Source organism: Lissotriton vulgaris, chromosome 7 (genome assembly GCF_964263255.1).
Source record: "Lissotriton vulgaris chromosome 7, aLisVul1.2, whole genome shotgun sequence".
NCBI classification, from domain to species: domain Eukaryota; kingdom Metazoa; phylum Chordata; class Amphibia; order Caudata; family Salamandridae; genus Lissotriton; species Lissotriton vulgaris.
This window is the reverse complement of record NC_141695.1, coordinates 1,749,133,629-1,749,149,933: the sequence shown is the minus strand read 5'-3', so window position 1 is coordinate 1,749,149,933 and position 16,305 is coordinate 1,749,133,629. Positions and strand designations below refer to the sequence as shown.

The 16,305-nt window shown below is 50.8% G+C and overlaps 1 protein-coding gene across 2 annotated transcripts in view; it reads left to right on the top strand.

Moving 5' to 3' along the window:
- The first annotated feature begins 253 nt into the window (after window positions 1-253).
- Window positions 254-16,305, top strand: part of DEDD2 (death effector domain containing 2) — a 111,340-nt gene continuing 95,288 nt past the window's right edge. The window contains exon 1 of one of the 2 annotated variants that reach the window (XM_086933043.1): window positions 254-318. The gene's annotated coding sequence lies outside the window, so the exon portion shown is untranslated. Of the gene's footprint in view, window positions 319-14,997; window positions 16,251-16,305 lie in introns of those variants that run through there. The other variant, XM_086933044.1, reaches the window with a different exon arrangement.

Below are 16,305 nucleotides of genomic sequence, written 5' to 3'. Positions count from 1 at the left end.
GCAGGTCGTCACAGTCTAGGGGGCGCGCGCACAGCTTGAGTGGCATTTGCCCCTCGCAGCGACACGAGCAGAGTAGAGCGCGCTCTGCCACGAAGTGCGCACGCACGAAGGAGCTGTTGCCAGGCGTCATTCGTGACTTCAGTGTCGCGCGCTCCGTGAGAGGGCGTGGCTATAGGCCGCGCGCATGCGTGTTGTTGTGATGACGGTTGTTTGTCTCGCGCTGCCCTTGTGACGCGCGCGCTCTCGTCACTGTGATTCGGACCTGAGAAGAGGAAGATACCAGAAGGTGGTTGCGGTGAGGCGGCTGAGGAGAGACGGGTGAGTGGGGGCCCGGAACGACGACAGGGGGTGCCCCGGGGGAGAGAGACAAGTGGGGTGCTGAGGAGGGAAGGGTATAACGGCGGTCGACGGAGAGGAGGTACCCGGGGCGAGAAAGGCCGACGAGCAAAAACAAGGACTGAAAAAAAAGAGTGCGTATCCGCGGGTGGGGTACCAAGTGGGTAGATGGGGGAAGAAATCTCCCGGAAAGAGAAGACCGGTGGGGGCCGATCGGGGCTGGGGGGATGGCTCAAAGGCCTGTTAAGACCCCCAGGTGTGCGGAGGTTTGGGACGGCTGGAGAGCCCTACCAAGCTGGGGCCACATTGGAGTCTGAGCACGTCATGGCGGTGTTTAGGTAAAAAAGGGCCGCAGCGGTGTTTTTTTTTTAACCGAGTGTATACAAGAAAGAGAGTCCTGTAAACAGACCTTAGGCTCTGACAGGCGCCCCCCCCCCCCCGCTTCGGGTTCTCGCTCACCATTACGCATGCGCAGGGTTCGGATCATGACTGTCAGCCGCTGCTACGGACGAGCGTCTGCCGACGGATGGCGAGCACGGTACTCGGACCCAGTCCTACTGTCATAGAAGGTACTCACCATCCCTTGTAATGGCGGCACAGGAGGGGGGTGCCTCGAGGGACCCGTCCCGAGGAATACCGGCACAGAGGTGTGGGGGGCCCAAGGGACCCGTCCTTGGTAATACCGGCTCAGGAGGGGTGACCCCAAGGGACCCGTCCCTAGTAATTCCGGCACAGGAGGGGTGACCCCAAGGGACCCGGCCTTAGGAATACCGGCACAGGAGGGGTGGCCCCAAGGGACCCGGCCTTAGGAATACCGGCACAGGAGGGGTGGCCCCAAGGGACCCGTCCCTAGGAATACCGGCACAGGAGGGGTGACCCCAAGGGACCCGTCCCTAGGAATACCGGCACAGGAGGGGTGACCCCAAGGGACCCGTCCCTAGGAATTCCGGCACAGGAGGGGTGACCCCAAGGGACCCGTCCCTAGGAATACCGGCACAGGAGGGGTGACCCCAAGGGACCCGTCCCTAGGAATACCGGCACAGGAGGGGTGACCCCAAGGGACCCGTCCCTAGGAATACCGGCACAGGAGGGGTGACCCCAAGGGACCTGTCCCTAGGAATACCGGCACAGGAGGGGTGACCCCAAGGGACCCGTCCCTAGGAATACCGGCACAGGAGGGGTGACCCCAAGGGACCTGTCCCTAGGAATACCGGCACAGGAGGGGTGACCCCAAGGGACCCGTCCCTAGGAATACCGGCACAGGAGGGGTGACCCCAAGGGACCCGTCCCTAGGAATTCCGGCACAGGAGGGGTTACCCCAAGGGACCCGTCCCTAGGAATACCGGCACAGGAGGGGTGACCCCAAGGGACCCGTCCCTAGGAATTCCGGCACAGGAGGGGTGACCCCAAGGGACCTGTCCCTAGGAATACCGGCACAGGAGGGGTGACCCCAAGGGACCCGTCCCTAGGAATTCTGGCACAGGAGGGGTTACCCCAAGGGACCCGTCCCTAGTGGCACCGACATAAGAGGATGTGTGTCCGAAGATGGTAAGCACGGTGCCCAGCCATATTAGTACCAGCATAGGTGTCCCCAAAGCAAAATCTACAAAAAGGTGGCGGGCATATTGCCCGGCCCTAGTCCCAGCAGTATAGCAGGTGGTGTCCCCAAGTTCTTAGGACACGAGTATAGGAGGAGCTGTCTGCAAAGATGGCCAGTCTGGTGCTCGGCTGAGGGCTCCAGCCTTGGATGTCCATGTGTGCAAGGTTCACCACGTTATCGGTGCACCTTGGACTTAACGTTAAGGCAATATAGTATTACACCCTATTCCCTTACTCGCTTGCTCGATGCTCCTTGGAGGTGGCCTATTGTTTAAGAACTCGCCCTGCTTCAAGGACAATAATTAAACAGCTTATTTGTTAGTTTGCTTGGTCTTAACCAACCAGTTATTAACACACAATCATTCGATCCCTTGAACCCAGAAAGCAGGGATCGTGTGGGAATAATTATAGACCACATGCATAGGTCTCACTTCATCGTTGGAGGGGTCCACCCAACATTATCCAAACCCTCTTTAGAAGAATACGTGAGGAGAAAGTTGGTGGTGTATCATATATGCAAGTACATTTAAGCTTTACGGTGCATATTTTCGTACGTAGATCACATGCTGGGGTCTCTGAGGTTTCTGATCATGTTTTGTTTTCACTGTTGCCCACGAAGCTGCCTTCATTTTTGACGTATATAGAAACATAAATTTGATGTTTTCTCAAATGGAAACTGAAGAATAGGTATTTTACTTTGTGTACGCTGCATATGTTTTGAGTTGACTGTATGACATGAGTAACAAGCCAATAGGTCTCGCTTTTGGGGCCTTATAAGTGTTTAGTTATCCAGCACAATATCCTTTGTGCAACAAAATTACCTGTTGCATAACTTAACATTTATAAGGTTCCTAAGGTGAAACCTATTGGCTATGCAATCTTAGTTTAATGTGATATGGATTTATAGCAATTATTTTAATATTATTGAAACTATCTAATTATGCTGCTTTACATATTTTGCAATGTCTTTAATTAGTTGAGAAAAACAAACAAAATAAAGTGTAACCCAGAAACAGTACCACCCCATTTTAAACACTGGCTCTACCCATCTGTAATTGCTCCTTCTCACTACATTCGTACCGTTCACCCTACTCTTATTGTCTAATTGAATGTATTTAATTTAACCATTATTTTAGTGTGTGCAATGTAGCGATAGGCTAAAGATCATCTCTGCTTACCCCCTTGTTAGTTTTGGACGAGCAGTTAGGCTTACCCTGGAGTTAATGTGTAAAGCGTTTGTGCCAAATTTATATAGCAATAACATAGTAGACATACCACACAAGGTTATATGAAGAATAGCCTTTGTATTTTTTTAAACCTATTAAAATAGTTTTTATACAATATACACTGCCAAGTGACACTGGGTAATATTTACAGGATGCGAGATTTAGTTTGTTTTATTAGATTTTTGAGTTATTGAAGTAGTAGGAGAGTGAGATTGAGAGTTTTTTTAGAGAGTTATACAACAAAGATACTGTCAACGTCGCTCAAGAAGGGCACAGTTCCTAGATATGATACATATCAGAGGGGAAATGGAATGTTTGAAACGTGATGGGGAAGGTCATTAACCTAGAATTGACCCATTAAAATTCAAGGGGCGGGGTGTGCACGAGAAGACTTAAGCAAAGGTAAAAGAGAAGCATACAAAGAAAGTCCCACAGATGAAGGACTTGCACGTTGGCAGGAGATCACTAAAAATTCCCATAGTGTGGAGAAGAGTATGGTGAAAACGGTAGATTGAAAGGAATTGTGTAATGCAGATAGAAAACATACCTGAATTGGGGGAATCTAAACATACCACTAGCAGTAAAAGATCTGTGGGCAAAAAGGCTCAACATAGAAAATCTGAAGGAATAAGGGATATAAAGTGAGAACACAGGAGGACAAAAGTCTCGGGGTAGGTAGACTAATCCCAAAATCAGATACAATGAGCTTACCAGGAGCCTTATATCAATACAGCTGACGGGTGGACATACATGACGGTCATCCGATTCAACTTGCGTAGTTGTTCAAATGTAGAGGGGTAATTTTTAAAATAGGTCCAGTCTCCACGAAGAAAGCGCTCAATGATGCATATTCCGGAGAATACGGATTACATCTATAGAGTTAAGAATAATCCCAAATAAACAAACAATGCAAAGATAACCAGGAGGAAAGAGAGTAGGAAAACAGCATCTCTGTAGGAGGGTGAAATGGCGTCGTATTAGCAGAGATATTAAATACGTGAAGTCTGAGTGTCTCAAGTAGCAGACATCCAGGGGTAGAGCTGCGCTAAATTCATATGGGCCACAGAATAAAGCAAAGATCTCGATTGGCTTATACACCACGTGCCTAGAGACGTACATAATTATGTAGGGCTTAAAAGCACAAGTTAAATACATGTGTCTCCAAATCAGATGCGGATTGGATAGATTACTGAAAGATCTGTGTCGGATTAAAATTAAGGAAAGGTGAAATGTAAACTCACAATCCCACAGAAAAATAAGATACGACAAGGCATGAGGTAAACGGTCCTTTGATTAGGAGTATGGGGTAAGTCAGATGGATCCTGTTGACAATAGCACTAGCTCTGCAGTGAAGAGACTTCCAGGGGAGACAATGTACAACAGGACTTGCCCACAATGGGATATTCAACACGGCGGCCATAGTACTCATGGGGCTTTCGGGGAACAAAACTCCAGCTCTGTCAGATCAGCTGAGCAATACGGAAGGCGCTCTGCGAGAATACAAGGGAGTTGCAAGACACAGCAGCCATTCATGGTCGAGTGGGTCACCCCCCTTCCTAAGCGTCAGAAACAGCCCAATAGAGAGGGGACTGCATCAAGTCATGGACTGGAGGCTCCTCTGCGGTGGCCATTTTTTAAAGGAAGGAAAGCCTAACACAGTAGACGCAGGAGTGGACGAGGACTAAAGATACATTCATTTACAGAAGCCTAATGCAGTCTTGTAGGGAAGGAAAAAAATAAAATATTTATACAATACCGGTCCGTGTGAGATAATATAACAACTGGCAGTGTGACAAGAGGAGGGGGAGTGAAAATGGTTTACTCAAGGGTCTCGGGGCAAAACAAACAAGGGAAACAAGCACAGGAGTTGTGTGTGCGCGCGCAAAAAGGAAATGAAAATGCACGCGAGTGGTGTGCGTGCGCAGCGGCAGCAAAAGTGATCGCGCGTGCACTATAACGAGAGGGGAAATCCAGATGGCGCCTCTGCTCGTCATTGTGTGCGTAACCGCATGCTCTATGCCAGCCAAAAGGCTGTGGTAGGACTTTTAAAAGCCCTCTTACTAAATGTCTCGCAGAGTAGCGCATGCGCTGGCTCAGGCGAGACCTATAAAGGTTATAAACCAGGGCTGTCTTGCTTTGTGCACTTATTTTTTTTAAATGGGAGTTTTGTAAGTACTTTAACTTGAATGTTTTGATGCCTGGGTACAAACGGTCTGATATACGAGATGCTTTTGAATAGCAGCCTTGTGTGTCTCACCTCAGTAGCCCTCACTTCTCTCTATTTGGCGTTCCCTGCCTAGCACCTAGTCTGGTATCTAGCTCTACCACGAATCCCAAAACTTCGGACTCAGTCCTGCGGTCACTTCCAGTTGCTTGCTTCTTTTTTTGCTAATTTTGCTCTTGCATTTTTTGGTTTGGTATTGAATTTAGTGTTGTTGGGTTTGGTTTATTTTGGAACTTAGTTCCTTTGGCCACTTACTGTTGCCTCCTCTGGACCCTTATGCTGGTAACTTCACCTCAGTGTGCTCGTCCTCTTCCTTCTGCCGTTGCTCCTGCCAGAACTGCCCCTCCCAGGACTACTTATGCAGGCTGCTGTGAGGCGTCTGTGAGTAGCCCTGTTCTTTACACTGCTCCCTGCAGCCTCCATCTAATGCTAGTGCCTGGTGCCCCTTTCTACCACAGGTCCTGAGACTTGCGGACACTCTGGGTGCTTGCTCCATTTTTTGCTAATTTTGCTCCTATTTTTTCATTTAGTATTGTTAGTTTGGTTATTTTGAAACTTAGTTGCTTTGGCCACTTACTGTTGGCTCCTCGGGTCCCTTCGGAAGTAACTCACCGCAGTGTGCTTGTCCCCGCCCTCCTACCGTTGCTCCCTGCCTCTCACAGGACAACTCTTGCAGGTGGCTGCACCGAAGGGGTCTGCATCCAGCACCAGGAACCCAGGCTCCCTAATGTTGCTACACCACTGCCGAGCTCCTGGACCCTGAAGGCCGCAACAACAAACTGCATCTCCACCCCCAGGCACAACGATCGCCAGAAGGTTTACCTTGCACTGCTGCCAGTTCACCTGCAACACTGACAACCTCTGTGCACCTTCACGGCCAACCTCAAACCCTTCGGAACAGTGGGCGTATGTTGCTCAACGTCTTCATACCTCAGCAAGTTGGCCACAGAAATATGACACCGCCACCACTTTCACCCCGATGAGATGTTCATCAGAGACTTTCCCACATGTCCTCAACCCCAGACATCGCGATCACAACTCCCCATGGCTCCAAGATGATACAGAGTCTGCGCCAACAAACACTGAAGAATCATTGTCATCATCCACAAGGAAACAATCTAATGTCCCGACACCAAAGATGACCTCAATCACGGAACGTATCGGCTTCAAAATCTGGAACAAACGCAAGCACAACTTTAAGGGGAACATTTGCCTACAGGCCCATTCTGGCTTTTATGTTGCCATCTCTGAAGTCATCAGCCCCCTTACAATCAATTCTAGGAACTATATCTTCCTCAGCGACTTCAACTTCCATTTTGACGACACCGATGAGTACAAATCCACCAACCTCCTAGAAAGCACAAGCAACACTGACTCCCACAACTGGTCACCAGTCCCACTCACTGTGCTTGACACACCCTGAACCTCCATCTTTACAGCCAGCACCAGAATGAAATTCAGCCACAGGAAGCCAGAAAGGACACCCTTACTACCAGCATTGAGGCAAGCACCAATTACACAAAAGAACTTGTCAATTTTTTTTTTTTTTAAAAACCTTTATTGGGAAAGTGCACACAGCTATTCAGCCTAACATCCCGGAGGCAAGGCAGCACGGTGAATCAGGAGAGCAATAGTGCAAGAGCATTTGACATAGTACCATGAAGGTTGTTTTTATATTTTATATGATAGAAGGAACATAGAACAAGGAAAGAAGACGCCAAGTGCGTTAAAGAGTGGCAATGGAGCAGAAAAAGCATTCGAGGTGTTGGAGCGGGGCAGGGGGGCAGCGTGCACATAAGCACAATTACAGAAGAGTAAATCAGGATAGAGGGGGGGGAAAGGAAGAAACAGGATTCAGCAGTATAACGTAAAACAGTTGGTGTCACAGGTTATGGCGACAAATGTTCCTCCAAAGAGACAGGTTCAGGGGGCAAGCAAATATCTCTCCTGTAAGCATTCCAAGCCCCCCACATTTTCGACCACTTTCTGGGCTTACCCCTGGCAACATAGACCGTCTTTTCCCTAAACATACACCAATCCATGTTGGCTTTCCATTGTACCACCAGGGGAGCCGTCGCAGCCCCCCATTTCTGTGCAATATCGCGTTTGGCCACCATGTTGCCAAGGGTCACCCACTGCGTCTGAGCCACATTGTGATCGGATGGCTCCCAGATGTTAAGGAGGCATCTCCTAGCTTCCACAGTCGCCACTACCCCAGTCACCTCGTCCATAATCCGATGCACACGTCTCCAGTAGGAAGCTATGACAGGGCATTCCCAGAGAATGTGCAGAAAAGTAGCAGAGGCGCCACAGCCACGGCGACAGAGCCCATCGGTCGAGTAGCCCATATGTACAAGCCGGGGGCCAGTCACGCACTCTGTGCAAAATCTTGAACTGCACCAGCCGAAGACGAGAGGAAATGGCGACCTCCTTAGGGGAGGACACAGCGCTCTGCCAGTCCTCGTCGTCGATCTCCAGGCCATCACGCACCCATTGTTCCCGCACACCAAGGAGGAGGTCAGTGCGAACATTAATTAGGTTCTTATACGACAGTGAGATGGCACTGTCAGGCATATGGCCGTCCAACACTCTGTCCTCCAGCGGGGAGCTCTCTGGGATCGCCCCCTCTGCCGGCTTTGCAGAGAGCAGCGCGTGTCGCAGCTGGGCATAACGGAAAAACTCTGTGCCGCCCAGCTGATACTCAGCCTGTAGCTGGGAGACGGTCTTAATCTCGCCCTTTGAGATCCTATCGTCCACCCTGGAAATACCTATGAGATCCCATTTATCAAAGCCCTTGGTGTGCCATAATTTGCCCAAAATATCGGAGTCGTACAAGGGGGAGAATCTAGTCAGCCTGCCCTGCCAGCCCTGCGCCTTGGTGATCGTACGCCAGATGTGGACCGCAGTTCTCGTTGGACCCGACATCCGCCCGTCCAGAGACCTAGAGTACAGCGCCCTGTAGTAATTGCCGCCACCCAAAAGCCACTTGTCCATGGTGTAGCCGGGGTTGTTTTCCGGGCCGTAAAAATCATGATTGATAGCCGCCAACTGGGAGGCCCAGTAGTATCTGCGCACATCCGGCAGTGCAATACCCCCGTCGTACCACGGAAGTGTGAGCTTCGTGATAGCGACGCGGGGACGGCCATCCCAGAGCAAGGCACGTTGAAGGCTCTCAATCTCTCGAAAGTAGCGAGCGGGGACCGGATCTTGGGTGTTCTGTAGGGCATACAAAAACCTGGGCAAAGACATCATCTTAAACAATGCCGCGCGTCCAAGTAAAGAGAGTGGAAGCTTGCGCCAACCCTCCACATCACGCCGGAGGCGCTGAAGAGGGGGAAGCAAGTTGTGGTCGTATCTCACCCTCGCATTATCGGAGATGTAAATCCCCAAATACTTAAAGCCCTGGCTGGCCACCTGGATGTTGCAGCCTCTAGGGAGGCGTGGTGTGTCCCCTTTCAGTACGTATAGGGAGGACTTGGCCCAGTTAATAACGAGGCCAGAGTACCTGCCAAAAAGTCTTAAGTACATCGCCTGCCACAATGAGTGACTTGCGGGGGGAGGTGAGGTAGAGCAGAATGTCATCAGCATAGAGAGAGATTCTGTCCTCGAAACCAGGAGCCCAGCTTATGCCATGCAGGTCCGGGTGTGTGCGCATCATAGCCGCAAGCGGCTCAAGAGCGAGCGTTAAAGAGGCGACAAGGGGCAGCCCTGTCTGGTGCCTCTATGAAGGGCAAAAGATGCAGAGATGCGGCCATTGACGGCAACGTTAGCCAGTGGGTCAGCATAGAGGAGCTTCACCCAGTCAATGAACACCGGGCCAAAACCGAGCTTCGACCACACTGCCCAGAGGTAACTCCATTCGAGAGAATCAAAAGCCATTGTGGCGTCCAAGGAAGCAAGGACTGCCGGCTCCTCCAGGGTGTGAGCCCTGGCCATGGCGCCGTGGAGTCTACGCAGGTTAAGGGCAGTGTTGCGATGAGGAATAAAGCCCGACTGGTCCGGGTGCACTAAGTCGCCAATAACCCCAATCAGTCGATTGGCGAGTAGCTTGGCGAGAATCTTAGGCTCAGCATTGAGGAGAGAAATGGGTCGATAAGAGCGACACAAGTCTCTCGGCTTCCCATCCTTATGGATGACCACAATGGTGGCCAACCTCTGGTCTAAGGGAAGTAGGCCGGCGTCCCGCGCTTCCAGAAACATGTTACGCAGGTGTGGGGAAACCACATCCGGCCTGACCGTATATAGCTCAACCGGGATGCCATTAGGGCCGGACGCCTTGCCCGATCGCAATGAGCGAATCGCAAGGGCGATCTCATCAACTGAGATGTCCCTGTCCAAGTCGTCGCGCTCCTCGTCCGAAAGACAGGGAAGCTCGACTGTCGAGAGAAGCGCTGTCGAATCGATCTCAGACCGGTCCGAAACAGATGTATAGACACCTCGGAAGTAGTCGGCAAAGGACTCGGCAATGGCGCTGGGATCAGAGACGACAACTCCGTCATCCCCCAATATCTCGGGTACGACACGGCTAGCCATCTCTCTCCTATCCAGCCAGGCCAGCAACTTCCCAGCCTTATCGCCGACGTCGTATATCCGACCCTGCTGTTCCTTAGCTACAGTAAGGGCAGCATTCGTGGCAAGGTCACGGTATTCCGACTGTTTGAGGGAAAGGTCGTGCAGGAGAACGGGATCGGGTTCTGTCTCCAACTGCAAGTCTAACTCCATGATCTCCTCCTCGATGCGCACCAAATCGGCATCCCTGACTCTACGGGCCTCCGCTATAAGAGCGAAAGCCGCACCCCTCAAGACAGTCTTAAACGCCTCCCATAGAGTCGCGGCCGAGCTAACCGAACACTCATTCTCAGAAAAGTAGAGGTCGATGGCCTTGGCCAGGAGATTGCGAGTCTTGGGGTTGCGGAAATACCATGGGTTAACAGCCACCGGCCGATCCGACAAAACAATGTCAAAGTCGAAAGAGACCCACAACGGGGAATGGTCGGAAATGCCCCGTGCCAAAAAACGGGCCGCAGAGACAGCAGGCGCATATGCAGCTAATGTGAGAACATATTCTATCCAGGAAAGACTGCCATGGGCGCCGGAATGAAAGGAAAAATGACGGAGCGTGGGATGTAAAAGCAGCCAGCTATCCACTAGTCCCATAGTCTCAAGGAAGGAGGGCAACCACAGTTGGGAGCCCCGGACGTCTCTAGGCGGATGGCGGTCCAAAGAGCCGGAGCAAACCGAGTTGAAATCACCCCCCCCATTATCAACAAACCAGCAGGCAAATTTAAAATGGCGCCACCAAGGTCTTGAAAAGTGCTAGATTGCAGGCCCAGGGGAACGTAAACTGAAAGTAATGTCAGGGCACGCCCCTCCCACCGTCCCGTCACTGCGGCGTATCGCCCCCTCTCATCAATCAGAGTGACGTCGATCTCAAGTGGAAGGGACGTACGAACAAGAACTCCCGCCCCCCGAGAGCCCGATGAGAACCCCGAGTGGGCCACCATTTTGTATCCCTTACGATTAAGCGCTTTACGCGTATTCCCAACCAGATGCGTCTCCTGAAGGAGAACAACATCGGGCATGTGGCGTTTAATCAATTGAATCACGACCCCCCCTCTTGATGCGGTCACCCAACCCGTTAACATTCCAACTGAGTACACGTAGTTTCCTACCCCCCATCATCGTGTCGCCAGCCCCACCCAACCCCAGCAAACCTCAACAGCAAATGAAACTGAACAATGTATACAACCCATTGCCTAAGAGATAGAAAGAGAGAAAAGTAAACAGACGGACTTTCCCAACACCACCCCCCACCCTGCACCCCTGCAGCAGACTAAAAAGCCCCCCCAACCAGCAGTGTGCCTGTCGCCCCATGAACTAGTCTACAAAAAGTCCCCAGAGGAGTAAGGAATCTCCACAAACCCCTCCCGCCACCCTCCATGTAAACGACAGGAGAATCATCAACATCGAAGTAACATTGGTATTAGCATTCAGACAGCAGGGACACCAACCGCCATGATCCGCACAGTAGAAACAAGTCCTAGAGGTCGGAACCACCAGTTGCGCCTCCGGAATGCGCTTCCTGTTCTTCCCGGCGTTGTGGCAAAGTGTCCAGCCAGTCGCTTGCATTTTCCGGCACGTCGAAGAACAGGGCACAGGCTCTCGTGCTCAATCCGAAGTTTGGCAGGGAACAGCATCGAGTATTTAAAGCCCATGTCTCTCAGGCGCCGTTTCACACCTGCGAAACTCTGGCGCTGCCTCTGCACGGCCCTGGTGAAATCCGGATAGAAGTGCACCTCGGAGTTCTGGTATTTGAGCGGTCCATGCCGTCTGGACGCCTGAAGGATCACATCCCGGTCTCTAAAGTTGAAGAGCCGGGCAATGATGGGTCTAGGCGCCATACCCGACTTAGGCGGGCCGCCCGGGACCCGATGGGCCCGCTCCACCGAGAAAAAGTTGCTCAGGCCAGAAGGTGCGAGATGCGCCTGCACCAGGTCTTCCACAAAAAGGTCCACTGCCGCCTCCTCCGCTCCCTCCGGAACACCAATAATACGGACATTCTGCCGCCTGGCACGTCCTTCAAAGTCCTCCAGCCTTCTAGAAAATTGGTCGTTGGCTAGTCTCAGGGTCCGGACCTCCGTCTGCAGGTCTGAGACGTCGGTGGTTAGGCTGGAGGTCTTGAGATCAAGAGACTTCACTCGGTCGTTAGTTTTTCCCAAGTCAGCCCTGATAAGGTTAATGTCCACAGCCAGAGTGTCCACCTTGTGAGTCAGGACCTCGTGTTGCTTTTGCATTTCTGAGCGAATGCCCGCAATGGCCCCCATAACGTCGCTCAGGGTAGGCTCAGAGTCTTTAGGCGAGCTCGCACCATGAAGGTCTTTAGAGGAGGCCACCACAGTGGGTGAGGTCCGTTGCTGAGCATACCGGTCGATTTTGTTCAGCTGCGTTTGAGTCGTCCTACGAACACCTCTGTTCGACGTCCTGTCGGGGTCCCCTCTGCCAGCCATGTTGGGTCCGAGGAGGACAAAGGGCTACTCCGCCCGAACAAAGAAACACACGAACAGAGCAGAGGCAGTGTCAGTAATCACACCAGGCCGGTAGTAGGCAACTCCGCAGCCACAAGCACTCCGTCAGCAGGGACCACAAACAACCGCTTCGCATTCCAATCATGCGGAGCGTCGGTGAAGGCAGCAACCACCCAGGAGACAATGGCGCATCCCTGGCACGGAGTTCAGCTCGACGTAGCTTCGTCTAGGAACCACCAATTTAGAAGCGGAAAGCTGCTCCCGTGTCTGCGACCATCCACCAAGTAGAATCCACTAATGTGGATCAGGATTTCCAACAGGATATTTGCGGAGGGTCGGAGGGTCCGCAGAGCTCCGACCTTACGCGGCCATCTTGGTTGCCCGCGAAGCTCCTCCTCCAACTTGTCATAATTTTATGCACATCTGCCACCAAGACTTTGATCCACCCATCCCAAACCCTCTGCGACTCGCTGGGGGGCTACTCCCACAACAAAATAGCAGACATTTAAAACAACCGACCTCAACCACCTCACAACCGACACAGACAACTCCCACAGCCACGCCAATCACCACAAAGATCATGACCTCCATTCACTCAGGAGCACCGACCGACCACTGCCCCACCACATCTTCAGCGCGAGTCGGATGGAAATCAGCAGCGCACTCGCCACCATCCTCCACTCTTAATCACCACTGCCACTTTCCGAACGCCTGGAAACAAGAGGTGAAACCCCTCCTGAAGAATGCCCCCAACCAAGCGAGCTCAAGAACTACTGCCCCATCTCGCTGCTTCTCTTCCCGGCTAATGTCTTGGAGAAGGCCATTAACCGCCAGCTCACTGATCACCTGCTCAATTCCTGTCAGGTTTCTGCTTCAACCAAAGCACAAGTCAGCAGTCCTGATCCTCCTCGACGGTCTCAACAATGTATCCCATCATACCCTCATCTCCAGACTCCACCACATTGACATCAGAAGAAAGGCCCTGAAGTAGATCTCCTCTTTCCTCACAGGATGCACACAAAATCCACAGTTCACCTCCGAACCCAAGAGCATAATCTACTGAGTTCTCCCGGGATAGTCTCTCGGCCCCGCCCTCTTCATAGTCTACACACCCCCATTGGTCGATCTCATTCGCTGACGGCACCCAACTCATCTCCCTCAGAATACACCGGCATCACCAGATGCTACTTCCAGAAAGTCATGACCAGCATTGCCGACTGGATGAGATTCAACTACTTGAAACTGAACACGGACGAGACAGAAGTTCACACATCTTAGGAAAGAACTTGGATTTGCTTGCACCCACCAATCACGCCCACAACCTTTGCATAGTCCTGTACAGTGATCTCTTCATGAAGCACTATGTTGGTGTAGCAACACGGATAGCTCAAACTTTCAGTAATGCAAGACCATTGGATTGTATACAACTGTTTTTTGCGGAGGTTGGGGAACATGACTTATAAATTTAGAAACCTGCGGTTTTTGGATCTTGTAACTGATCTAGTCTCTATACTGATTCTGGGGTGCTGTCTGTTCTCTGCCAAAACAGTGGCTCAAATAGTTACTCTGCTGACTCGCCTGTATGTGCTCTAAAGGCATTTTGAGGTACGCTCAGAACGTCCTCATTGGCACACCTGTTGTGGTGTGTGGCACTTTGGCAAGAAGGCTAACTCCTCCGTGTGTCCTTTTATAAACTCTTGTGCCTCACCGCTCTCACCTAGCCATGGCGCCTCAGCCAAACAGTTCCACTGGTCGTACTCTCCTCAGCTTCTGTGCTTTTTCATAAAGTAACCTTCGGGCTGAGGGAGCGTTGCAGGCCGATTAAACTGGCTCCCCTACAACTATTTTGCTTATTTTAAGCAAAGGTAGATTTGCGGCATGCCATCAGCAGTAACTACTGCAATCCCTTAAACTCCTCTTCTATATTGTTGTAGGGAGAGGGTCTTCACTTTTGTTTCCAATTAAGAAATTTATGATTGATTGCTTACGGGACCCTCTCTGTCCTCAACGATGTGATCTCTATCACACACCTCGATCTTGGATATAAAGAAAGGGTTCTTACCATGCTAAGCGAAGGGGCCATAGAATACATGCTCTTGGAGGAAAGGGGCACATAATTTTACTCTTGGCCCACAAGAAGGATGGGGGCCCAGGGCCACTGTCATTTACGTCACTTCATTCTGCAGGACAAGTTGAAAATGCTGTCTGTGAACTAACTTCTGTTGGCCTTAAGTGCAGGCGATCAGTTGGTCCATGGGTCTTCAGGATGCCTACTTTTTGTCTGTCACTCTGACTGCTCTGCAGGTATTCACCAAGATGCTGACTGTGGTGGCACCGAAGTGGTGGCTGACGTGCAGCATTAAGAGAGGGTGTGGGTGGGAATACAAGTATTTGTGTACTTAGACAACTGGTTGAAGGCCGAGTCATTTCCATTGGACAAAGACACCTTGAGTTAACCATAATGCTCCTCCACAACTTGAGCTTTACCATCGGTTTCAAGGAATCCTGCTTGGGGCATTACATCAAACACACAAAAGGTGTTGTGTGTTTGATGTAACTCCCATACAGGTCAACAGGATGCCCAGAGTGGGTCATGTGCCACAGGAACCAAGCCACACCCAACTGAAGAGACCCAGTCAGGGCAGAACGGCCCTTGGGTTGCTTGTGTTCTGGTACAGGGAGGACCTGGTCCGTCAGTTCGGGCAGGACTGTTCTATTGGATCAGGGTCACGACTGATTTGCATATGCCATGTTCCAAACTAAGGTAGTATGGTGTACAAAATACCGATGGGTCGGGCTGCTCCCTGAGCGACTTCCAGTGAGTGGTTAGACGTATTTAGAAGCATTCCTCCCATCCGTTTTGGACATTTTACACTTGGCTTTAATACCCGATCCATAAGCCTCACCAGTGACTACAATAAGGTGATGGGTTTTTCCGATAGTACATTTGTGATGGTTATTTTGCTATTGGAGAAACTGCTGGTAAATCTTAAAAGCATTTAGCACTACAGTGGTGGCCCAGGAGCTGAGTAAGGACCAGGGGTGCAATATCTATCTCTTGCACAAATCCTGTATAGGAGAAGATGTCTTGCAAAGGATGGAGGATGTAAGAAATTGAGCCGTGCCCAAGTCTGAATCCTAGAGTAAGCTTCGACTGCTTTGAAAGCCCATGGCCCAAAGGGTGTAATTTGGCTATCCATTTGGTGTATGCCTTTGCTTAACTAGATCCCCCCCCCCCCCCCCCCCCAAGATCAATAACTAAGTAAATCTGATTAAATTAAAAACAAGGCTCTTCCACCAAATATTCAGGGCCTTGGTTTATGTAAAGCGTCTGACTTTTTGAATTGTACCACCCGAGACTACTTTTTAGGTATTAGTATATGTTTAACTTGTTCTTCTTGCCTAGTTGGTAAATTATTGTACCCTCTCGGGATTCGGTGTCATATCCTACCGTGCCAAAACTGGTCGACCTCCAGCACGTCTAACCAACACTGAAACGTGCCTGGTCACTTACACAGATTTAGAATTAAAAACGTATTGGATTGTCACATGGTTCTCATTAAACTTTGTGCTTTCCCGGTGAATGGCTGTTTAGCTGATCAGTTGTGTGAGTAAAAGGCATGCGTGCCCAGATCCATTGTACACGGGAATTGTTGGCTGTTAATAGCTAACCTAGAAACCTCTGGGGGATTATGCTGCTTGCACGCGTTTTGGGTGAATATTCTGTACGTGGCTTTTAATGAGGTTACTTTCTTCATTGTAATTCTTTAAAAGTGGGCAGAAGGTGGCAGTTGTGGAGTCTGTACAGCAGCAGGGTAGACAGATAGCCTTATTGGATTTGTATTAATGTCCACAAAGAAACGATACTTTGCCGCGGTTTGCTTCTGTCCGTGAT